The sequence below is a fragment of the Lissotriton helveticus genome, chromosome 7, assembly GCF_964261635.1.
Source record: "Lissotriton helveticus chromosome 7, aLisHel1.1, whole genome shotgun sequence".
NCBI lineage: Eukaryota > Metazoa > Chordata > Amphibia > Caudata > Salamandridae > Lissotriton > Lissotriton helveticus.
In genome coordinates, this window is record NC_136068.1 from 1,373,759,347 (window position 1) to 1,373,785,429 (window position 26,083).

Here is a 26,083-nt window from a genome sequence, read left to right on the forward strand (position 1 = left end):
CACCTCGTCATTCCTGCAGTTCCCATTTCACCAGGATGTGAGCGCGGAACTGACTTGGCCCTTGCCCTACCGGCCCGTCTGCAGTTTCCAGAGATCCTGCCCCAAATGTCAACTTGGGAGGGTGACTGCTTTCAATGGAGACTGACTCTCCTGTAAACAGCAGCTCTGTTCAAAAGAAGCTCCCAAGAAAGACTCTGAACCTGCTGAGTACAAAGAAACCAGACGCCAGGAACCACCACTGCAACTTTCGCCTATGGCCCATGTTTGAGCTGCGAGGTCCACTTGCACTCCAGACTCGGAGTCCACCTTGGGTTGACCCCTAAAGGACTTCCTGGACCAAGCCTGCAGCCAAAATACAAAACCGGCAACTCTCTTTGAAAACAACAGGGCACCCGACGCCAAAAGAGCACCCTGCGCCTGGCCGCCCCAGGGCCACTGTGGGTGCATCTTTTGTACTATACTGGAGCCCCCTTTGCCCTGAGCTTAAGTCCTGGAGCTTTGCTCCCACAACCTTGTGGCCTGCTTGTGAGCAGCCACCAAACGGAGGCCCACTATCGTGCATTGGATTACATTGGACCTCTGCACTCTGCACCCGGCCGCGCTAGTGCCGCAGAGGGTGTTCTGAGAGTGCATCCTCAACCCTGGGGGAACCCTGGTTCTAACTCCAGAATACCAACTTCCACAAACAAGTAGTTACCTGCAAACCGTTTACTTCATTTTTCTCCATAGAAATACATTGACTGTTTTTCCATGAAAATTGTTCCAAGTGTGGTGTTGGTTTGTATGGAACATTAAAAAACTATGTACTTTAAGTGAATTACTTACCTTTTGTCTTGGAGCTGTCTCAGTGTGATATCTAGGCATATCACACTGATTAGCAAAAGTAATCTGACAAGTAATCTAAAAAGTAACATACATAGTAATCTGTAAAGTAACTTAAAAGTAATTTCCAAATATTAACTTACCTGTAATTCAACCAACTGCATTTGAACCTGCATTCAACTGTAAAACATTGTGTAAGATTTTGCTATGTATTATTTCACTTACCTGCACCAGGCTTGCCTTGGTTCTAGAAATAAAATAACTTAATAATATTTTTGATACAAACATATTGTTCTGAGTTCAGTCTTTGAGTGTGTGACATCATTTGCTGCCTGAGTGTGTATGACAAATGCTTAACACTACCTTCTGATAAAGCTTTACTGCTCGCCCACACTGCTACAAATAGAGAGTAAGGTGCTATCTACTTTTACCTCCGCCTACCTTTGGGGTTCCACTGGACTCTGTGCACACTAAACTTCATTTTGGTATAGTAAATACAGAGCCAGCTTCCTACAAACCCTTCACTACGGAACAACAGAACAACCTGCTGGCATCACTCCCTACAAGTAGGAACACATTGGTAGAAGCTCCGTCTCCATACAATTTGCTAAACTATGGAATTCTCTGCCTGCAAATACAAGAAACATTTACGTCCACCTGGAATTCAGAGTGGCACTAAAGACCTGGCTCCTCTACAAACAATACTGAGCAGACCACCAACCACCTAACAAAACTCTAATATCACCAGGGTGACATGTACACCACAGAATTCAGCACCTCATCTCAGGAACCGTACAACTGGAAGCAAATCTTTCTGAATGGCAACCACCTGTGAAACTGTCCCTTACTCCCCTTTTCTACACGATTAAGCACAATTACACTTTAGCAACAACATGATATAAATAGCATTTTTCAGTCAAGCGCAACACCAAAATACTTTTTGCTTAGACAATGCAGCATTTCTGCACCCTTCTATCTAAACCCAGAAACCTCACAGGCCTAAAGCACTATAAGAACTTAAGTCTAGTCAATCATCCATGATACTGAAATAATTCCTAAAATAAGCCACAGTAAATTCCCACACCCTACCAACCAGGCACATCCCTCCGAGCAGGATGCTTCCCATCCACAGAGAACTTTGGTGCCTCCGCAGAAATATGAAGAGTTATACAAATGCAATTAAAATAAAATACAATACTGGTGCACTCCATTTCCATACAGTCATATCTAATTGAGCACTGCGGGTAGACAGAAAGACACATACAACTATAACGAAAATACTTCAAAACAAAAAATCTATATTCCTGATGATGCATTCAGAACTCGAACACAGTAATGCGGGCTGATAACTAAATGTTCCCCTTAAAACCAGGCATAATACACGAGATGTGGCCCTTTAAACCAGGTACAACACTACAGATGCAGCTTCTAGACCTGGACACAATACTCTGATGAGCTGATTTAATTTATGCAGAAGTGATGCAATTTCCCTTTCTCTGCAGTGGAATCTTTCACTGAGCACTTCAACATGACCCTTAACAGGTTGGTCTTCTCCTCATAGAGCTCAATTTCCCTGATCAATATTCAACAGTTAAGACGAACTGTATTATTGGCTATTTCTGTACAATCTGCTAAGATTTGTCTCTGTGGAAAATATTCCTTTTCTTCCTTGGCTTGAACCCTGTGTTGTGGTTTCCAACCTGCTGGAAAATATTAAGTTGGTTTACTCCCTTTGTCTCTAAAACATATGTTTACATATTGTTCTCTGCTGCTGTTCGGGTTGAACTCTGTCTGTTATACAAATTCCTACGAAAAGATTCGTTTTGGCTTCCAAGCTGGCACAGCCCCTGCAGCCGATATGTCTCGAAGTTGCAAGAGTGATTTTTGATTAGTTCCGTGATTGTGGGTCGTGCAGAGATCCAAAAACCTGCCACTCACCTCCACGTGTGCCCTGATGGTTGGAGTGAGGAGTCTTTGTATGAAGGTTTTACGGTGGTTTATTTAACCTTGCACGTGTCGCTCACTTTCCACTTGCAGGTCTGTCTATTGGTTTTAGCACAATAGGTACTAGCGTTACCCAGCATAATAACCAGCATTAAAAGAGTATTTCTCATTTTGATGACGACGTCTGTCAGAAATATAGGACAAAAACCATTTTGGATACATTATCAAGATCAGGTGTTAGCAAATTATGCCAATAGGTTAAGGATAACTAGGATGCAGGAATGTCTTTCATCAAAGAGATTTAGAGATTTTGATTCAGTGTTTTCAGGATAGAGGTCTCAGTGCTGGTACCCAAATGGAAGTCAGATTTGAAATCAACTGGGAAGTGAATGATTGTAGTGCACTCTTCTAGCTGGGTGATCACAGATCTTTCAAGGGTCATTGCGAAGGGCATAGATTTTCGATGTAGGAGAGGGCTGCCTTCTGAGTGAGCACCCAAGGATGCGTGCACTTCCTGTGATTAAAATGGAATATATATCCCTAAGCTCAGCAAATATAGGTAGCAGAGCTATCTGAGAGAGAAGGCGGCAACGCTCACCTTTTGACATGGAGGGCGATCTGCAGTGACGATAGAGGGTGCCGGTGCTGCCTGAGATGCCCACTCTTGTCAGATGCCTCCCATGCAGTGAGGGAATGGAAGGCAGTGAGAGTTCCCTGTGGTGTGCGAAACACACACTCGGTGGACACACACTATGCCAATGGGGAGCTTACCCATCTAATACCAGCAGCAGTTCATTGGTACCTGTGAGAGGAGGAGCTTGCGTGTGGATGGAGGCCATCATTTTCTTTGCGATCAACATGTCTGGAGCACTTGGGAGGAGCATCTTTTTTTTTCTTCCGCGCGAACACTTAAGTCTGCTGATGTAATGGCCACTTCCTACGATACCATATCATTACTAGTGAACGTCCGATTAGGGCTTGTTAGACAACTACGACTTTCACTGTTTTTGTTCGCACTACTGGAGCAACAAGTGGACTCACTAGAGCTTCTACTGGGCCCCTGTAAATATGGTGCAGATAATTGTGAAATCGTTCAGATACACACATTACCTGCTTAGAGAGATGGACTGTTAGCTCCACAGAGGCACAAAGGCCTCAAGGCAATTATTTTTTCAGTAACCCTGACTGGTAAAGAAAACATTTCAGAAGATAAAGACACCACAATGACTGACATTACTTTAAAAACCATAATGTCTGAGCTAAGAAAAGTATCAAATCCTTCAATTTACTGTGGAAATGGTCACATCAGAAATGAATAAAGAGCTAAAATCAATGCAAAGAGATGTCTCTGCCTCTTGAAACACCAACATATGCCACAAATACTGCAAAGCATAAGTTTAAGTTTAAAATATTTATTGAGCGCAACGTACACCTAAACGGTTTCTTGGCGCTAAAGTCGAAGACAGCCCACTGAGCGGGGACAGTCACTGAGACAGCGGCTGGAACTAAACAGAAACCTAGGGAAGATCCTGAGGGAATAGAAAGGTCTTTAAGGCTTTGCGGAAGGCGGGATAATCAGTGAGGGACCTAAGGTAAAAAGGGAGAGAATTCCAAAACAAGGGGGCAAGAAGGGAAAATTTCGAGCCACCCTGTTTCTTTTTCCGATAGCGGGGCACAGCTAGGAGGAGTTGGGCTGAGGATCGAAGGTCTCTGCCCGGGACATAAGCCTTGATGGCCGAGGATATGAATAGGGGGGCCAGGCCAATCCTGGCCTGGAACACCACGCAGCCTAGTTTAAACAAGGCACGTTCCCGCACCGGGAGCCAGTGAAGGGTTTTCAGGAGAGGGGAGGAGTGATGGAATTTAGGGAGACCAAAGGCAAGACGAGCAGCCTGGTTTTGCACTAATTGCAGTTTACGGAGGCTGTACTGAGGGATGCCATTATACAGAATGTTCCCGTAGTCCAGGCGGGACAGGACCAGTGCGGACATGATTAGCTTGAGTGCAGGAAAAGAAAAGAAGCGGGAAATAGAACGAATGGTGCGGAGAGTAAGGAAGCAAGAAGAAACCACAGAACTAATCTGGGAGTGCATAGTGAGTTGATTGTTGAGCTTGATACCAAGAGTCTTAACAGAGGAAACCGGAGTAGGAGGGGAACCAAAAGAGGGGGGCCAAAAGAGTGAGTTCCAGGGACTGGAGCAACCACTCGTCACCACAAGTTCCGTTTTATCGGGATTGAGTTTCAGGTGGTTGAGGTTCATCCAGTCCCTGATGAAGGATAGAGTAGATTGGAAATTAGAAATAGAGTCAGAATTAGAAGAAAGATTGAAAATGAGCTGGAGGTCATCGGCATAATTAAATACCGAGACCTCCAGGTGCTGAAGAGAAAAGATGAGCGGAGCGATGTAGAGATTAAAGAGTAGAGGAGAAAGAGAAGAACCCTGGGGGACACCGCACTGGACCTGGCAGGGGGTAGCTGAAAACTCCCCAAGATGAACCGCCTGGGTCCGGTCCCTCAGAAAGGACGAGAGCCAGATGAGGGCTGATCCTCCTACGCCCGCCGCCTTGACACGGGAAAGCAAGATGGAATGGTCCACCATGTCAAAGGCGGCGGACAAGTCAAGAAGGACCAGCGCCTGAGATCTACCGGAGTCCATACCCTCTCTGAGGGTGTCTGATACTGACACCACCACTGACTCGGTTGAGTGCCTTGGCCGAAATCCCGCCTGACAAGGGGCCAGCCTCCCGTTCTCCTCGGCGAAGGTGCTGAGTGCAGATGTCACATGCCGCTCCAGCACCTTCGCCAAAAAAGGGAGGAGGGAGATGGGGCGATAGTTAGCCATCACAGAAGGGTCGGCTCCCGGCTTCTTCAAGATGGGAACAATGGAAGCGGCTTTTAGCGAGGGAGTAACAACCCCTCGGGCTAGTGAATCGTTAAGGAAGCCCAGGGGGGGCGACGGGCAGACAGTGTAAATCTGCCGTAGGATATGGGCTGGGCATATATCAGATGGGGAGCCGGACTTAATTTTAGGGAGAAGGGACAAGAAGAGTTCTTCCGAAAGTGGAGGGAAGGAAATAAAGGTAGCTGGGGACGAGTGAGGGACAGGGTCAACAAAAGAGGGAGAAGGTGGAGGGATATTGGATTTGATTGCCGTGATTTTATCGACAAAATACAGGTTCAGTGAATCGCAAAGTTTCTGGGAGGGGGGGGCTTGAGTGTGGTCCGGTCCGAGAACGCCAAATCATGGGTGATGGTAAAAATCTCCTTTGGTTGATTCTCGGCCGCTAAGATTTTCGCCGAGAAATATGCTTTCTTGGCCTCAATAATTTTTCGCTTGTAGGTCCCCAGGAGGTGAACGTAGTGGGTCCTGGTATTCGGAGAGTAATCCAGTCTCCACTTGCGTTCAGCCCTTCGAACGGTGAGCTTCAATTCCTTCAACTCGGTGTTAAACCACCGATTGGCGTCTTTAGGGCGCCTAATCGAGGTACGCCGGAGAGGAGCTAAACAATCGCTTCCCTCCGTGAGCCATGAGTCAATGGCTGAGGCTTGGGCTGCGGAATCTAGTCCCGATAGAGGGGGAAGAGAGGCCAGGAGTGCGGTCGAGAGATCAGGCAGGTTGACCTTACCCCAGTTACGGGCCCAGGAATTTTTGATGTACATAGGGGACTTAGCTACTAAGAGACTAAGGGAAAATGAAATAATAAAGTGATCGGACCAAGTGCAAGGGGCAATCACCAGCGTGGAAAGGGTACAGTTAAGAGACCAGACCTGGTCGAGGATGTGCCCGTGAATATGAGTAGGGGAGTGGACAAAAGAAACAAAATTGAGGGAAAGAAGGGTTTCTGAAAATTCCTTAGATGACACGCACTCCTTAGGGTCCGAAGGCCAATAATTAAAGTCCCCGAGGACTAGAACCGAGGCATAGTTGACCGACAGGGTGCCAAGTAGGTCTTGAAAGGCCGGGAGAAAGGAAGGAGTTAATTGAGGAGGGCGATAGACGAGCACCATGGCTAGATGGGGGGAAAGGGAGGAGGAACGGACCACCAAGTAGTCGATTCCGACCAGGGAGGGAGAAGGGAGGACTTGAAACTGAAAATCGGAACGAGCGATAAGAGCAACGCCTCCGCCCGTTTTCCCTCCAGGACGGTCGGCGCGGATGGCATAATAAGTGGAGGGAAGGGTAGCCAAGAGGGAAGGGAGGGAGGCTTCAGTGAACCATGTTTCTGTAAGCAGTAGGAGGTCGGGTTTATCAGTGTCTAAAAGAGTGAAAAGTTCATGGTGATGTTTAGCAGCAGATCTAGTATTAAGTAATATGATGGATAATGGGGAAGAATGTGAATCACCAGTGATGGGTGGGGCGGGGGACGGAGATGACACGTGAGGGGACGGGCAGCCAGATGGGCAAGCGTGACAGGGAGAGTTACAGCCCAGAAGTGCAGTCCGATGAATAGTACAGGGATCGAGAGACCAGTGGCCCCGCAGTCGGAGCAGAGACGCGGCTGAATATTGGAAGCGAGAGCCAGGGGTAGAGGCCCCTAGCCCCGGCCGGCCGCGGACGGGCGCAGACGGGCTTAACTCTGGCGCAACTCCGGCGCGCCTACGTCGCGCCCGCTGCGCTCGTCCGCTGCGCTGACACATAATGGGCGTCTATATAAGTGGTGACGCGGTGGGGGAGTGGTCAGGAGGGCGGGATGGGCGTCGTGAGTTTAAAAAATGTAAGTCGCCGTTCCCCGCTTGCAATCAGCGGGACGGTGATGGGAAGAGCAACTAAGCTGCTAGCAGTCAGCAGCGCAAGTGAGGCAAAGTTAAAATAAGATTAAAAGCTGTTCCCAGCGCTCAGCGCGAAGCCCTCTGCCCTCTGCCACAGGGCTTTAGACAGCGCGCGAGGGGGAGCAGGCAAACTAAATACAAGGTGACGCGGTGGGGGAGGGGTCAGGAGGGCGGGGTGGGCGTCGTGAGTTTAAAAAATGTAAGTCGCCGTTCCCCGCTTGCAATCAGCGGGACGGTGATGGGAAGAGCAACTAAGCTGCTAGCAGTCAGCAGCGCAAGTGAGGCAAAGTTAAAATAAGATTAAAAGCTGTTCCCAGCGCGAAGCCCTCTGCCCTCTGCCACAGGGCATAGAATTCATTTTTATATTGGGTCACCAAGTTACATTTGCACTTGACTTCTTACAGAATATCAATATTGTAATAATGAAATTCTTTGCACTATACCCCAACCTAAAAAAAAAAAACTAAGAAAGGGTTTGTTGGATCCAGATAGAGTGGTAGCAAAACCGTACCTTAAAATTTGGACACCGCCAAAATGTATCTCATTTGAATTTCCTACAGTTTAGTAGACTTGAGATGGTGTTAAACCTCAATTTCATAAGGCATTGTATCCGTCGTTAAGGCACCCTGCCAGCCATCAATTAGTAGAGTAAAACATTCATCAAGTAATGGGGCCCACTCAATAAATGAGTTCTAAATCAATCAAACGTTAAAGGGTTTTATTACAAGATTCAAAAAAGATATACAAAGTTACAGGAGTTAGGATGTTTCAATACATTTTGTCATTGCATTTTATTAAAAGATAATGCCATACCAAAGGTCCACTAGGTGCACTATGTTTCTTTAGCATTCAGAGAACAATCAAAAGAAAAATATGAAATTATGGAAGTGCAAGGTCATCAAACCAATAGAACTGTCTGAGTGACCTAGTCCCACAGTAAAAGCATGGAAGAGCAAAAGAAAGATACGTATGTGTGTAAATCATTGAGATCTAAATGGGAACATATGGTTGTACAGGCATCCCTTGTGGAATATAAATGAGATTCTGGACAATATGAAGGATGCTAGGTGCCTCTCTACATTGAATTTGTATAGTGCATACTTTCATGGCTTATAACACCCCAAGTCCAGACATTTAACCTGTTTTGTTACTTCAGATGGGGCATACCAATTTATCCACTTGCCGTTTCGATTCCCTTTTGCATCAACTGTTTTTTGAGCACTTGATGCAGAGATTTTTGGGTAAGCTCCAAAAGGGGAAGTTTTCTAAAAGCATGGGGGGGGGTTCCAGTAAGGAAGAGCATCATGCAATGTTGAGGGAGGTATTGGAAATACTGTTGGAGACAGCGCCAATTTGTGGGATTGATAACTGTGCATTTGCCACAACAGAAGTAGATTACTGGGACACCCCTTGTTGAGTGAAGATATTAAGGTCAAGTTTAAAGTGCTAGACGAAATTGAAAATGCTCCCAATCTGAATCAAACATGTTCTTTCCTCAATTTAGCAGAATTTTATGCTAAGTTTGTGGGTCATTTTTGAGAAGCAAGTCATTGAGGTGATTGATTAAAAAGGGAGAGGTATTTGTATGGTCAGAATAGTGTCAACAAGTGTTTCTTGTTATCAACAGGAGCATTGTGAATGCTATTGAAATGAAGTCTTTCGATATGTGTGACCAGACATTTGTAGTCACTGATGCTAGTATCCATGGCCTTTGTGCTGTACTCATGCCGTTTATGGGTGAACACAAAAGAGTTGTGGATCATGCCTCAAGGACACTGAGGGAAGCAGAAGAAAATTATTCTACGATTGAGCAAGAGGTGTTGGCCTGCTGGTGGTGTGTCCAATATTTTAGGACATGTGTGCGGTGTATTGTATTCAAGATGAGGATGGACCATAAACCCTTGATTGATTTGCTTTCCACAAAGGGAAGTGTTAACCCCCTTCTCACATCACCAAATGTCTGTACAGGTTACAGTAGTAATCATTTCACGTGAAATGTGTGCTGGGAATTAGAAATGTGAATGCTGACTACCTGCGTTGTCTATCGGTTGAGGTGGACTAATGGATGGCCCAAGGAGTTGAGTGGGATCTTTCTGTTGTGTGAACACAAGGCACTCTAGTAGGAGTGATCCTATGTGAAAGGAATGGGTTGCACACTGACGGTCAGTCCTTATGACTTAGACTAAGGCCTATTTAGTGTGAGGAGCTCCCACTCTGATAGCCTGCATGAGGGGCTTGGACTTCAGTCTTTCACTTCTTTTTTTTTGTTAAATAATTTTTATTGAAGATAAAAACATAGGAATAGAAATAAAACAGTTATCAGTTCTAATATAGAGATAAGTATACAAGTATATATAACTTGAAACATAAACTAGATGAAGTATATAATAAGTAGGTACAATAATTTATAATTATTTTATCAAAGTTTCATAACAGTGACCATGTAAAACATGAATACATAATAAACAACAATATATCATATTTTACTAATATAGAGAATAACATATGGAAAATACTAGAGTGAGTATAATATGAAGAGAAAAAGAGTTAGTTTTTATAAAGAAAGAAGAAAAGAAAAATAAGCAAAAAAGAAAGAACGATAGAGAAAGAAGAAAGAGAGGGAGGAAAGGAAAGGAAAAGAGAAGGAAGAGAGAGAGAGGAGGGGGTATAAAATATAAAATAATAATAAATTGTAAAGATTAAGATGATGATAGAAATGTAGTGAAAGGTAACTATAATATATCAGATTTCATTTATAAATGAATTGGAGATTGAGGTACAGAAGCAGTTCTATGTTCATCACATTGTGAATGTTAAATTGAATCTTATAGGAAAAAATCACCATACATTTTGACCATATAGCTTTCCAAAAAGTATGTACCTTAGGACAATAAAACAATAGGTGTATTAGAGAGCCTTCAGCATTAAGACACGACCAACAACTTGATGTGATAGAATGATTGCATTTATGTAAAATTAGGGGAGTAAGAACAACCCTATTATAAATAAAGTATAACGATTGCATGATATTTGCAGCTTTGGAAGTCTTGAACAACTTTTGCCAGAACTTATCCCATTGAGATACAGATAAAGTCTGGGATAGATCCTGTTCCCATTCCATTTCAACCATTGACTTATTCCTTGTGCCGTCTGGTGTAAATAACATTTTATATATAAAGCAGGCACTAGGAAGAGTATCAGTAGAAATTTGATATAAAGGAATTTCAGGTGTGAAAGAAGTCGGAGTAGGGTGAGAGAGAAATTTCTGTACACAATCCTGTAATACAGGAGCTAAAGTATTATACTGTTGAATACAGGAATCAGTTAAGTGAAAAGACTCTTGTAACTGATGGAAGGATAAAATCAAATTTAAAGCAACCATTTGATTGACATAAAAAGGCCCTTTTCTTTCCATTGTTTGTAGTAGAATGATTTGTGACGAAACTTATTAAACCATAGTGAGGAGGCTAAAAAAGATTGATATTTGTCAAACTTTTTAAAGAAAAGTGTATTAAAGAGGTAATCAGAGTGTTTCAAAATTGGGTATCTAGAAATAAAAGTACAATTAGTCATATATACAATATGCTGTATCAAAAAATCATTTAGTAATGAACATTCAACATTAATCCATGAAGGTTTAGGTAGATCTTGATAATCTTTAGATAGAGCATAAAATTGACGAATCCGAAAAGCATTATGGTATATTTTGAAATCAGGAAATCTTACACCTCCCTCGTTCTTGGGACTAGTCAATTTGGATATGGCAATACGTGCATGTTTATTATTCCAAAGAAATGTAATACATAACGAATTGATCTGAGTAAAGTAATATTTAAGGATTTTAAATGGTAACATAGATAATAAAAACAGTATATGGGGAACAATTATCATTTTAATTGTATCAAGCCTGCCCCACCATGATAAAAATAAAGGTGACCAAAGATTCAACAAATTAGTAATTTTAAGTTTTAAGGCAGTAAAATTATAGAGCAAGCAATCTCGAATGTTAGAGGAGAACCATGTGCCTAAATATTTAATTTTTTGAGGACACCATGTGAAGTTGGTCGAATCAAACATATATCTGTAACATGAAGGATTTAAGGGTAAAATCTCAGTTTTAGAAAATTTTAATTTATAGCCAGAAACCTTAGAAAATGCAGAGATATCTTGTAGAAAGGGGTTAAGGAGGACATAGGATTGGACATATAAATAAGAACATCGTCAGCATAAGCCGACAATTTAATTTGATGGGATTTTATTTTAAAACCAGTAATGTGAGGATTACTTCTAATACGTTCCAAAAAAGGTTCTAAGCACAACAAAAAAAGTAACGAGGAAAGGGGACAACCCTGATGAGTACCTCTTTGGAGAGAAAAAACTGGAGAAAAAAGGCCCTTAACAAAAACACAAGCTCTTGGATTTGTATATAATAATTTAACATATGAGTTGAACTTTGGACCAAATCCAAACCATTTTAGTGTATAAATCATGAAATCCCAATTAATTTGATCAAAGGCATTTTCTGCATCCAGAGATAGCGCTGCTAATGGAGAGGGATCTTTTTTACTAAGAGCCAGAATATTGGAAAGCATTCTAGCATTATCAGAAGCCAAACGCCCCTTAACAAAGCCAGCCTGATCCAGGTTAATGATATATGGTATAACTTCCTCTAAACGAGATGCCAGGATTTTTGCAAAGATTTTACAATCATAATTAATTAGTGAAATGGGACAAAAAAAGTTGCAAAAGGATGGGTCTTTATCTTGCTTGGGGATTACAATAATAAGGGCTTCCAAAAAAGAGCCACAAGCCTTCGATTTGGATATGAAAGAGTTAAAAAGTTCTAATAATTTAGGAGTAAAAATTGAGGAGAAGGCAACAAATAATTCAACTGAAAAACCATGAGGTCCGGGGGCCTTTGCTTTTTTCAAGGATTTGAGAGCATCAGATAATTCTTGAAGAGAAATATCCTCCTCAAGCAGTTTGAAAATATCTGGGGAGGTTTTAGGTTTGGGAATATTCCAGAAAAAAGAAGTAAAGTCTTCTTCAGAGGGATTAGTAGTTTCTGTATATAATAGATTGTAATATGATCGGAATATAGTAATAATATCAGAGTCAGTTGATAGGAGTGAGTTATTCAATTCTGAGTGAATAGGTCCGATATTTTTACGTTCTGATTTGATTTTTAAATAATTTGCTAACATTTTTCCTGCTTTGTTTTGAACTCCTTGATACTTTGATTTAATCTTAAGGAGAATGTTACAAGCATCTGTAGTAATTATTTTATTTAGGGTGGACTTAGCTTTAAATAATTCTTGTGGAGAAGATGGGGATTTGGATGAGTAGTAATTATGTTCTAACGTTTTGATAAGAGCTAACGTTTCCTTATATTTAGAATGTATTCATTTTTTTTTCTTTGTAGAGTATGCAATAGTAAAGGCTCTAAAGGATGCTTTAAATGCATCTCAATTGCTGTGTAATGATGTATCTGACTAATTACTGAATACAAAATATTCTTTAGTAAAGGATGTCGCTTCTGATATAAAAGTACGATCTGATGAAAGGTGGTTATTAAAACGCCATCGACCTTGTTTACAGGTAGAGACAGACAGATTAAGAGGTAGAAACAGGAGCATGGTCAGAAATAAAAGTAGAACCAATTTCAGATGTTTGGAGACAAGGTAACAACGATTTGGAAATTAAAATATAATCAATGCGAGATCTAGTATGGTGTACAGGAGAGTAAAAAAAGTCTGTGGTATCTGGATTACACGTTTTCCATGAATCAAATAGGGGACGGGAGAAAATGGCTGATTGAAACGATGTATACATTTTATCTTGTTTAAATTTGCATTTAGATTGTCTGTCTGAGAACGGGTCTAACCAGTTGTTTACATCACCACCAACCACAATGTTAGAATTGGATACAGATAATAATTTCAATTTTATAGATTGCCAGAATTCTGTATCTGGTTTTACCGTTCCATAAATATTAAAGAAGGTAATTTGTCTTTTATTAATTGTAACATCAGCCATTACCCAACGACCTAAGGGATCACAGTCTGATGAGAGAATCTGTGCATTGGTAGATTTATGAAACAATATAGCAACACCACCATGACGATCAATAGCAGGAGCACAAAAAAATTGATGTACCCATTGGCGTTTAAGTATAAGAGATTCTTTGTCATTACAGTGAGTTTCCTGTAAAAAAGCCACCTGGGTGTTAAGTTTAGCTAAATAAGAAAATAACTTTTGACGTTTGACAGGATGACCAAGACCACGAACATTCCACGATACCACATTAACCTTGACTTCGGAGTATGGGGTACAGGAGGGAACAGGGATACGAAACTGCATAAGTGATAAAGGATAAAATGGAAAGATATAATTCAATATATAGTAAAAAAGACATATTAGTAAAAGAGAAGTAGTTGTCAAAAAGCAAGTTTAAGAATGAGAGAAAATATGACATATTTTTAAAAGTCAAAGTTACCAAAAAACAAGACTAAAAGTGATATACAATGAGAAAAGTAAAGAAGAAGAAGGGAAAAAGAGGGGAAAAGAAACAGAAGAGAAAAGCAACAGATCAAGGAATAACATCCAGATCTGTAAAAAGAAAAGAAGTCGAGAGAAGAAGAGCATAGTGACGCCATAGGACACAGACCTCCGAAGTAATACAAAGAAGACGAGAAAAGAAGAACCTCATGAATATGGGGAAAAACAAATAATCTGAGAACAATGAGTAAACACGGATGGTGAATTCAAAGTGACACTTCTTAACAAAGAGAAAAGTCAACCATTAGTATCCATTCCATTCGGTGAAAAATCATGAAGATAAAGTTTACGTTTTTCGGGATCATCAAAGGAACGTGTCCGACCATTATGTGTAATTTTGCAGAGGCACGGATGGAGGATGCCATATTGGATGTTGAGATGTCTCATCTGAGGACGCAATGCAAAAAACTCTTTGCCACATGCGTTTGTTGCACTGGAGGTATCCTGAGAGATGAAGAGATTATCACCAGACCAAATAAGACGACGTTTAAGTCTTACAGCCTTAAAAACCTGCATTAGCACAGTAAATTCAAGAAAGAGCATTATGATTTCACGTGGTTTAGTAGCATTAGGGTTTAGACGTCCCAGACGATGTGCTCTTTGTACGTTGAGAGGATTTGTTGAAGCTTGAAGATCCAGGAGTTCTGGAAGGAGCTTTTGTAGAAATTATACCATATTTGGACCTTCAATGTTTTCCGGCAGACCATAAAGGCGTAAATTATTCCTACGATTTCAATTTTCAAGGTCCTCAGTATGGATTTTTAGCTTGTGAATTTCCTGTTCTAAGGAAGGTATCTTAGTAGATACATCCTGTAAGTCGCTAACACGTTGTTCTAATTCCAGCACCTTGCCTTCCATAACAATCCATCTCTCCTCAATTGGTTTCAATTTTTTATTTGTCGTGGATATAAAGGGTTGGAGACCACGGACTTCATCTAATATAGATTCCAAAACAGGATTCTGAGACAAATGAATGGGAGACGGCAGGTCATTTTTATGTCTTTTTGGTTTTGTACCAAATACAGAGGATCTAGCAGAGTGAATATCATTAGCCATAGTGAAAAGGTAATCATCAAGTAGTTAGAAAAAAGATAAGTTATTTGCAACAATCGCTGTATAAAGACCAAAAAGTAGTATGGTATAATGACAGTATAATGAAAGTTAGATGAGGAGTAAAAAAGGTCCTCCAAACTGCAAAAATAGCCAATGACACTTCCTCAGAAGAACAGAAGCTGGCTCTATTTGATAGGAAGGCTGCTCCATTTCCTCAGCATATTGGTAACATCAAGAAAAGAGCTGCATATAATCAATTTGTACCAAGCCAATAAAGGACCATTCCAACGAGGCAATATGAGGAGAAAGGTGAATCTGCCATGTGAGCGCACATTTTCTTATTACAGGTATCTCTTGTGACACAGTGTACATACACTGTACACATAAATACAGCTGTTTGTGCCTGATCTGATTTCTAAATAGAAGCGACCTGTTAGAAACATGGACACCAACTCAATTAACGCCTTTGGTAGTTTATTAGGTGATTGCAAACACCAGCAATATATAAATAGATTCCTCGCAGCAAGCAGTAACAGAAAAATGTTTAAATAATGCCTTAAATGTGCTTCTGAGTGATTAAACATAAGTATCTCTTACAACGTTGACAGCAAAACGGCAGCATGTGTTGTCTGTGATACTTTTATGGCATTTCCAACAATAGGAGTGGCAAAACTTGGTAATTTAAATATACAAGAGCGCAGCGACCGAAAAAAGTGGCCGCTCGCGTGTTGACAGGAAAAAGTTACCGCGTATAAGCTGTGTGAGAAAACGCGCTTCTGAGCATTTCAAACAATCAATGTTACTTGCAGCAGGCAAAACAAATGGCAGGATGCGGTTATTGAGAGGCTATACCAAGTTGAAATTCAGGCGCGGCAAAGCTTGGTATTTGAGGCAGACGCGAGCGCAGCAACCTAAAAGGTCGGCCGCTCGCGTCTGTGAGAAGAAGAAATTACCCCGAGTCCAAAACATCTTGAAGCGGGCAGAAATCCCTCCGGAAAGTGGTCTCCAAACTCACCACATCTTCTGCCAGTGAAGTCCGTCACTCCACACTCGAAGAACCAGGATAAGAGGCTCAAAAGAAATGCCAGAGTTCCGTGATGTGGCGGAGCTAACACAGGGTCCGCCATTCCACCTCGGCGCGCAAGCCACGCCCCCCCAGTCTTTCACTTCTAAAAAGGCTCTGACCGCGCCAGTCTGAGAACTCTGACAGTAGTCTGAGGCTCTCGGACTAGCATGCTACTCACCACAAAGTGTTACAAAGCCTCGTCAGGGGAAATAAGTGCTATATAAATCTTATTACAATGTACAACCTTTTTACCTTTCTGGCCGGGAGACTTCTTATAGACATTGACAGGCTGACACATTGAAAAGGACAATTGTTCTAGGTTTATGACAGTTTGCTGGCCTATTTTCTGGCCCATTTCTGGGATCATTTGAGCTCTGTATTGTGTTGATTCCAGACTACAGTTCCTGTGGAGACAAAAGTAAAGTGGTTGTGTTGATGAAAAGCTAAAGGTTGTAGCGGGCATCATAGTGTCTAAAGTGCTAAAGAACCACTAACAAAATCAAAATGAAACTCCCTAAAGCCTGGGCTGTCAGCACAGAAACATATTGGGCGCGTTCAAAGAAAATAAACTGTGTAATTCAAAGTATGTTGTAAACGGTCAACACCGACTCTGCTTCTTCAGTGCCAATTTTTCCATTTAACTCAAGTAAGAAGCAAAACCCCTTTCCATGCAGCGTGTCTTATTTAACCTTAAATGCCCCTACCCTTTGGGGAACGAGAGAGCAGGGCAACATTTCAGGGCACCGTGATTTTCGATTGTACTCCTGGCCGCCCTGTCCTTCCCTGAAGGGCTTTCTTTACTCTGCAGTGCACGTGTTCGATCCCGCCCCGGAGACAGTCTGCATGCAAAGAGCATCATTTCATTTTACAAACTCTCTGCTATGGCTAGCAGGGCCTCACTTTGGTTCCTTCACACACTTCAGGCTTGGGCCCAGCATGAGAAAGCCGCCTCCTGGTGGAATTGGACCACTCAAGCCGCTGGATTTGCAGCAATTAGACCCGGCAGGTGTGCACATTTGCACTTAAAAGCTGACTGCTGGAAGCAGGTTCACTTAGCAATAAAGGATCCCCTCAGAGACCGTGAGCACACATCTGCACAAGAAGTGCATCCCTCTCACCCCAAATGTACATGAATGCTCTGACCCTTGACCTGCTGAGGCGCCAGGCAAAGAATCACAAACAAGCCAAGGTAAAAGCAGAGCAATATTAGCTAACAGTCAGTAACACAAATGCACAGCCCAAACAAAGATTTAATTACAAATAATCCATCAAACAAATATGAGCAAAATTAAGAGAACAACATTAATCTAGTATAAGGTTACATTCCGAGACTGGCCACATTATTTAAAGATTGCATATATTAGAGAAAAATGTTGAGAAAAATATACCATGCCATCATTTACTGTTGCCTCTGGGATCATAGGAGCACATCTTTCGCTGTCCAATCTGCAAAACTGTGCAAGTCATTCCTGGCAAATATACGTGCCACCAAGAATCATCTAGAGGTGAGGCAGATGCGGAAAGGTTGGCCATCCCCAGCCCAATCCCAGAGTGCAAACTGAGTAAGGATCTCACAACCGGCTTCTCCACTTCACCAAATAGTTTTATCCTGAGCGAATAGCACATCCTGTGCCACAAATCCCATCACAGCCAAATTCAGGGTGCGAAAAAAAAGACCAACTGCAGCCACATTCGAATGAAAGCAACTACGCCACGGACTCTCCTGGACTTCTTAACTTTTTCTTTTTCTTTTGTCCTGGCTGCCATTTTGCTGCTGATCTCGGCCACTTTTCTCTGGACTCTGACCCGCCATCTAGTCCATTCCCTCGTCCTTTAACCCTTTTCCCCTTGACGATCCTCAAATGTTTCTTCCCTTTGCTGATCTGCCTTTTCTCCATACCCTTGTATCCCCCCACCCTCCCTTGGTGTTGTGACAGCATCCCCCTTCCGACCCACTTAATGGAACTCTGCTTTTCTGTATATAGAGATAACTCTTATCACTAGTATATGCAGTAGACCTGTGTACTATCTATCATTCCTATGTGACTCTTAGAGTATATCCACTCGTATCCCTTCCATATGTATATAGAGATAACTCTAATTACTAGTATATGCAGTAGACCTTTGTAGTCTCTACCATTCCTATGTGACTCTTAGAGTATATCCATTCGTATCCCTTCCCTATGTATATAGAGATAACTCTAATCACTAGTACATGCAGTAGACCTTTGTAGTCTCTACCATTCCTATGTGACTCTTAGAGTATATCCATTTGTATCCCTTCCCTATGTATATAGAGATAACTCTAATCACTAGTATATGGTGTAGACCTTTGTACTCTCTACCATTCCTATGTGACTCTTAGAGTATATCCACTTGTTTCCCTTCCCTATGTATATAGAGATAACTCTAATCACTAGTATATTTAGTAGACCTTTGTAGTCTCTACCATTCCTATGTGACTCTTAGAGTATTTCCATTCATTTCTCTTCTTTCTGTTTGTATCGCTTCCTTGTGTGACTCTACATCCTGTACATTTGCAATTTTTTCTGTATGTATCTTTTATGTGTAGAATCAATTTGGACTAGCCCACTATGTGTTGGAATATACTCTGATATTCTTGGTCACTTGTAAAGGTGGCCTTATGACTGGACCCAATGGGTCTTGTTAATAAACCCCTCACACACCAACCTAACTGGTGTCATGCTTCATCATCGGGGTTCAACCAGGCAGCCGAGTGCCGCCTGGTTGTGCTTCAATGCCTGACTACAGCGGAGCGGGTGTCGTGCAACAGTGTGATGTGGATGAAGGTGAGTTTAAAAGATACCTCTGGGAATCCTTACCTAATGTTTTATTCTTGGCGGCCCAGGGTATTGATAAAAAATGTGTGATGTAACTACAAATAGAGAAATTATTACTATGAGTTGACTTAGGTGTTGCGGTCTACATGTTTCAGTCCCTTCTGGAAAAAGTAAGCGGGATTTTTTTCAGGACCATGAGAAAGGTGGAGTGAGTGGCAAAATGTGGTGCCACGGGTGATATTATCCAACACACGCACTAAGGTGTGTGGAAAACAGTGAAAGATAAAACGTCAGTGTCTATATACTCACAGACACTTGCCGATAGCGATAGCGAAACCTGCATGATTCTTCAAATCAGAAAGAAACCATCAAAGATTCAAAATTATCCATAACAGAAACATCTTCATCAATAATAGCAACAACCGCTGGACCAGCGTACATCAGCGAACGCATGACCATCCACCAACCAACCAGACACCTACGATCTGCGTCCCTTGTCCTCGCAGACAGCCCAAAATCCACAAAGCCAACAGTGGAGGACGCTCCTTCGCTCACCTGGCGTCCAAAGCCTGGAACAACCTTCCCCTGCACCTCAGGACTGCCCCAACGCTCCAGCAGCTCAGGAAAGAACTCAAGACCTGGCTGTTCAAATGAACAGTTCACTACAAAGCAGCCTGCATCCGCATCGCTTTGAGACACTCACGGGTCATTTGCAAAAATATTGATTGAATGATTGTTAGACCAGAAGCTCTTAACATTTTGACTTCCGTGGACCCTCATTGAATAACTACTAGAAGCCAGCCTACCTAAGCAATTTATATGATGTGAACCTCAAAACAATACACAAACATAAAGAAGAAATTGCACATCACAGACAAATGATAGAATATTTTACTTATTTCACAAACCAAAAAATGTAACAATTGAAATTTTAATTTTAATATGAAGTTTAAAGTTTTTCAAAATGCAGGATTATTTTTAATAGATAAAGTGAAAGGCTGGGCTCCAGCATATAATTTTGTCTTTTTTTCTCCAAATGCATACTCTCTTTGTTGGTATTTACCAGTGCTTTCATTAGGTCCAACAGTCATACCAGATTTCTTTGGCTGTACTTGTGCTGCATCCACAAATCAAAATAAGGACACCAATTTAATGTTAATCCTCCAATAGCATATTCCTTCAAACAGAGCATTTTAAAATTAACATTTTTGCTTCTTTCTGTGCATATCTCCTTAATCTGCTAATATTGTTTAATTTTCTAAATAGATGCGGACCCCAGTTTAGCAATCAATCCTTTAAACTGTAAGTGGTGTAAAACTAACTGGTCGATAAACTCTAATTATGTGGCTTGATATACAGCCAACAGAAGCACTTACAACTAGAACCAGAAAAAAACCTGGACAACTCCATGGAGTATCATGCTGCCCCTCCACAAAGTGTTTCAATACCTTGTCAGGGGTAGCAAGTGCTATACAAATTCCCAATACAATACAAAATATCCTGACAGAACTAAACTTGCAAGAATGCCCCGCCCTCAAGCACCTGTCTTTACAGGGTGAGGTTCCAGGACTACCAGGAACTGTAAAAACACTGGCCTGCACCCTACTTCTCCATGCCTGTGAAGTAAACATCTCTGGGGTACAGCTGTGAATGCTCCACGCCCGTAAATTAGAAAAAGTGGGGTTGCAGCAGTGAATGGGGTAATCTCACTTTAACAAACTCCCAAAAACGAAAATACCATCCTGATGAAAGCAGCCTGACAAAATTACATTTTGGGCAATTGCCCAAAGGATGAATACCAATAAAAAGGTTTACTAGACTGGGGGTTCGATAGACAATATTTAAAAAAGCCTAATGCAAATTCCTGTAATAATACGAATTGCAAGATTTAGGAATATATTTTAAAATGGAGGAAGTGGAAGAAAAGCACCAAGAAGAAACAGATTGTCGTAGTCTTTTTTTTTTAATGCTTGTTATGTTACCCAAGTAAGTGCTGTGCTGAATCTGGTTGCAGGACGCTTACAGCGAACGATCATGTATCTCTCAGTCCCTGTGTCCCACGGTCGCACTTCTCCCGACCTTTGGAGTTAGAAGTGCTCTTCGTTCACTTTTGGGCCGGCTGACATGCACGTATGTATTGTTGAGCACACTGAGGGGTGGAGTTTAAAGGTGAGGCTCTCATAGGGTGACCAGAATTTTAAAGCCAAAAACCGGGACATTTCACAAACATGGAAGAAGGACTACAATTTTACTTCAAGCGATGATAGCGCTCCTCAGCAGAGAATTACAGAACAGGTAGTAAGAACATACATAAAATGCACTTTTTAAACCCAGTAGCTTGCCTGTTAATTAAATTGCTTTCTTGAAATAACTGCTAACTATCCTACCGTTTTCAGTCGACCCTCTTTAAAAACAGGGACATGAGCTACATTTCTTGAAATTTGCTGGGACAGCTGGTTAAAAACTGGGACCGTCCTGGTAAAACGGGGACGCCTGGTCACCTAGGCTCTCAGCTCTCCAGCAGAGTGCAGTATGTCAGTACTGCAAAGCCAATGACGGGCTTAAGCCACACTAACACTTTGATTGAAGGTGCAGGGCCAGTATCACCGTAGGGACCTTGGGGATCAAGCCTCATGATGCACGGCTCTGTTACAGGCCCTGCACTGCCAGTCACAATAATAATGTGACGAAAGACCTGACATGTAACAGTGCTGGGACAGGCAGCAGCGTAGAAGATCTCCTGGGGCAGGGGAAGCAACCTGAGCGTGACACATTAAGCAGTCAGTCACAAGGTAAATTAAAAAGTCCCAAATGCTGCTCCTTCCAGTGCGTGTGTGCAGTAGTTTCAATGTGTTGTGCATCCCCAGGGTATTATGCTGTTGCTGGTAGAATGGTACGATGTCTGGGCATATTGTGGCTATCTGTGACAAGGTGGTCCCAACCCTGTCAGAATGATGCCCTCTCTTATTATAGACATACCTTACATTAGACAGTGAAACATGGACATGAAAGGCAGAATCTATCCTGGTGGGGCAGGGAGCAGTGAATGAAAAAGGTAAACTGATAATTTTGCACCAAACATGTATTAATAAAATAGAAAAGCTGGTATTTCAGGACAATGCTTTTAGTTTCAGTAACTGAATTTGTTTTTCCAAGGTAAACCACTATCATTTGATAGCAAAACATACATAGGTTCCTAAATCTGAAATTTGGGGCTAAAATGACTCTCTTACAATAAAAACTGAAAGTGTTTTATCCATCTGTCCTGTATTCAACAGGACTTCCTCAAGGCATAATAAATGTTCACATATAAAACCAAATCAGATATATCTCCAAATCAACATGATCTTCTGCGGTTATGTCACAGGGCTTACACGTTTTCATATGTACTTGGTGCTGGTGCACAGCCCTCAGTCAATCTAAGTTTAAAAGCAACATCAATCAGTGGGCTTCATACCCATTTTGTGGGGTATTCTATAGGCAATGTACAGGCATTAGCTTTTGTCTCATATAACTGGTCATATTGGAGCTGTCAAGGCCTAGCTTGAGGGCGACGGAGTTAGGCTGGAGTCATATACAACACAGTTATTACAATCACCATAAAAAAATGAATTTCCAGTAATGGTATTTCTTGAAAAAATAATACTTTTTAAATTGTAAAACATTTACTAACCCTAACGAAGTCATGACTCCATATTGCTGTGTCTGGTTTCAGATTGAGGCTTGCAGCTCAGTTAGGTTCTTGTCTTACTCGCTGGATAGGTTGGAACCACCTCACATGGAAAAGAAGCGCTCAGTGTCATCCTGTGGTGTTTAAGAACCATGGTTAGCCCTAAAGCTGCCCACAGTGATGAAATAATTTAATATGCAAATCTGTTGTGCTTTAACGATATTTTCATGTATGTAAAGATAGTTTCTAGTTTGAGTAATCCCATTTCATTTGCTGACAAGCATCTCTCTGCCTCTTTCATCAACTTTAATTCCACTTATAATTGTTTCTTCGATTCAAGGTATTTATCTGAATTTTTTTTAAGCTAGACACATTTGAACACAACAATTTTATTAAGAAAAAAGACTGTTCATGACGCCTCTGACCTGGCCACATTCCTCCATATGACCATGCTGTCACTTTGGGCAAATTCTTGAGAGTTGTGTAGCTGTACAATCTGAACATCGCCTTGCTATTAAACATTTTCTCTGTTTTTATCAATGTGGGTTTTGACCTAGTTTTGCCTCTAAGTGTGCCACCATGATGCCACGAGTCTACTGGATGGAGGAGGTGCTATTCTGCTTATACTGGTCGTGGAGCTGCTTTTGAGATGCCTTCTATCAGTTCTAAAGGGGGTGGTGATGGATGGAGCATCTGAACCAATCAAACACTCACACCCAGTCAAAAGATCTGGGTTTAATCCATCACCGTTCTTTAGCCCACTCTGCCACCCCAGTTCAGACATGGCCATATGCAAATCAGTCTGACCATGTGCCTCATGGGAACAGTCCAGCCCGAACTGCCAAGCCATGCCTTCCCTGGACCGGAAACAAGCTTCCGAGGACCGGTTTCTGGCATTACAACCGTCTTCAGCCCGGCTTGCTTGAATCCAGTGGCAAAGTGAGCAAGGGACTCACGTCTGAGCATACCCTGCCACACTTATGGTGGCCAAAAGCGGTACAAAAGGGGGTGGTGATGGATGGAGCATCTGAACCAATCAAGCACTCACACCCAGTCAAAAGATCTGGGTTTAATCCATCACCGTTCTTTAGCCCACTCTGCCACCCCAGTTCAGACATGGCCATATGCAAATCAGTCTGACCCTGTGCCTCATGGGAACAGTCCAGCCCGAACTGCCACGCAGCATGTTTCTGAAGGGTCTTCTAGAGTACTTTTCTTCTTTTCTCATGGGTTGGGCCCTGTTTGCTCAAGTGGGATCTCCGAGGTCGCTGAACCTGCCCATGTGTTGCAAAATACCTCCGGTCCTATTGCTAACTCTTTATATAGCCTGCATGGGATGCCCTAGGAGACATAGTTGAAAGTACCACAATTTTCTTCCATCAATATGCCAATAACTCCCAGCTCTGTCTATTTGTGTCATTCCATTTCTGGCTAATATTTAGCACCTGATGGACAGTACACAGATCATTCATGATAAGGTTGTCAGACGTTTGCAGAAATAAATCCCTCAAAAGCAAACGTTTTGTTTTGTCGTTTTCATCTCATTATTTTTCTTCTGCACTCCAGTCTTGGTTGTCTGCTGTTAATCCCACGTTAGCACCATTTGTACATTTTCTTTGATTCTCTCCTGATTTGTCTCCAGCATTTAATGCACATATATCCAAAGTGCCTTAGATTTGTGCTTTTCAGCTTCCCCTTGAGTAGGATCACACCTTTCTTTGGCTCCTGATTTTTATTCTACCCTTCGTTCACTTGCCTTCTCTAGGAATGACAGAGGGAATGCTCCTTGGCCCTCCTCCTTTCAGGGGCGTCCTGCTCTCTGAGCAGTTGAAAAATGAAAACTAAAATGATAATAACTCCACATTATTATCATTTAATTTTTCCCTTCTGGCTCGGCTGGGACGTCATAGAAATTAGGGGAGGAGTGGAGGCACTCACAACTGCACATGCCGGTTTGTTCGTCCGTCTCTGGCCGGCCAAACAGCCATGAGCAGTTTGCATGTTCTGTACCGGTTGTAATGCACAGACTGGGTGGAGATCATGCCCAACCTCCCAGTACCTGCCTGAGCGCCGAACCACGCTGCTCAGACCAATCACAATGCTGCGGTAGCAGCGTTGTGATTGGCTATGGGATTCTGGTAGCTTCCTTGTTCCTGCTTCCTTCCCACTTTTGGACTTCACGGAAGAGGTAATTGTTTTTTTTCTCCATTTATTTCCATTAACCCCCCATCTACTCACCCCTTACCCGCCACCCTCGCTACGTACCGGCTGCCACTGCCTCCTTCTCTTGCTCCATTAAATAATTGACCACACTCTGACTCAAGTGTGGTGGCTACATCCCAGCCTTTTCACCATAGATTACTAAACGTCTTTATTCTTCACTGATTACCCTTGAACTTTAGAATAGCCACATATTCTGCATTGCTCTCAGGTCTGTACAGGTAACACATGCAAGGCTCTTGCCTTTACTCATCCAGGATCTTTGATTGAGAAGGTACACGTTGTTGGTGGTTCAGCTTTAACAGGAGCCAGGCTGACATGAGACTTAACTTCCGTGACGTATGTAAGACCTGACTTTTCATACCAAGCTCTTTTGCAGTTACACATCTTTCAAAGGAGGTCCTGTGGCTCAAGGGCTATGAGTTGCAAACCGCAGATCCATGGGTTCAATGACCCACTGATCTTTTCCAAAAAAAACGTGTGATCTTGTGCAGATCATTTTATCTATCTACACCCCAGTTCCTCTAAGACAACATTTGGAACACTGACAAAGAAGGCTAAACACGATCTGTCTAAAAAATAATGAACAATTACACCCGGCCTCTTCCTTGGCTGATCTGCGTTTTTTCTGCGCCAAGAACAGGGTCATTTAGTCGTGCTTTTCCCTCAGGTTTCCAACTTTCACACTCTGTAACAAACCAAACATGTGCTGGGGCTTGCACGAATATTTTTTCCTGAATCAAGGGAGCCATATAAATAGCAGTAAAACTGTTAACTCTATTTGCATTTCACACCCAATATTTTCAAGCCCCACCTTTGAGTGCATTAGCCCGGGAGGGAGCGCTTTTAATTGCCCTCTAAATGTTCTTGCCTGCAGCTGCTCCATCGCCGTCATCGCACGTGTAGGTGGAGGAAAAGCAGCTCTTGGTACGTCTGTGAGGAGGGTGTGAAAGGGACATTTTTATCCATTAGCCCCGCCCTCTCCATTCGCCTCATCTTAAAGGGCACGGTTGTTTGGTTTCTGAAAAACTGTACTGCCTAAATTATTCTGCACGGAAAAAGTGACGGAATTCCTGGGATATTTCAGACTGCCAAAGTACCCAGAAACTCTACTTATGCATAGGTGACAACCGTGACACCCAGTGTCATAACTAACTAAGGTACTATGGGGCAGATTT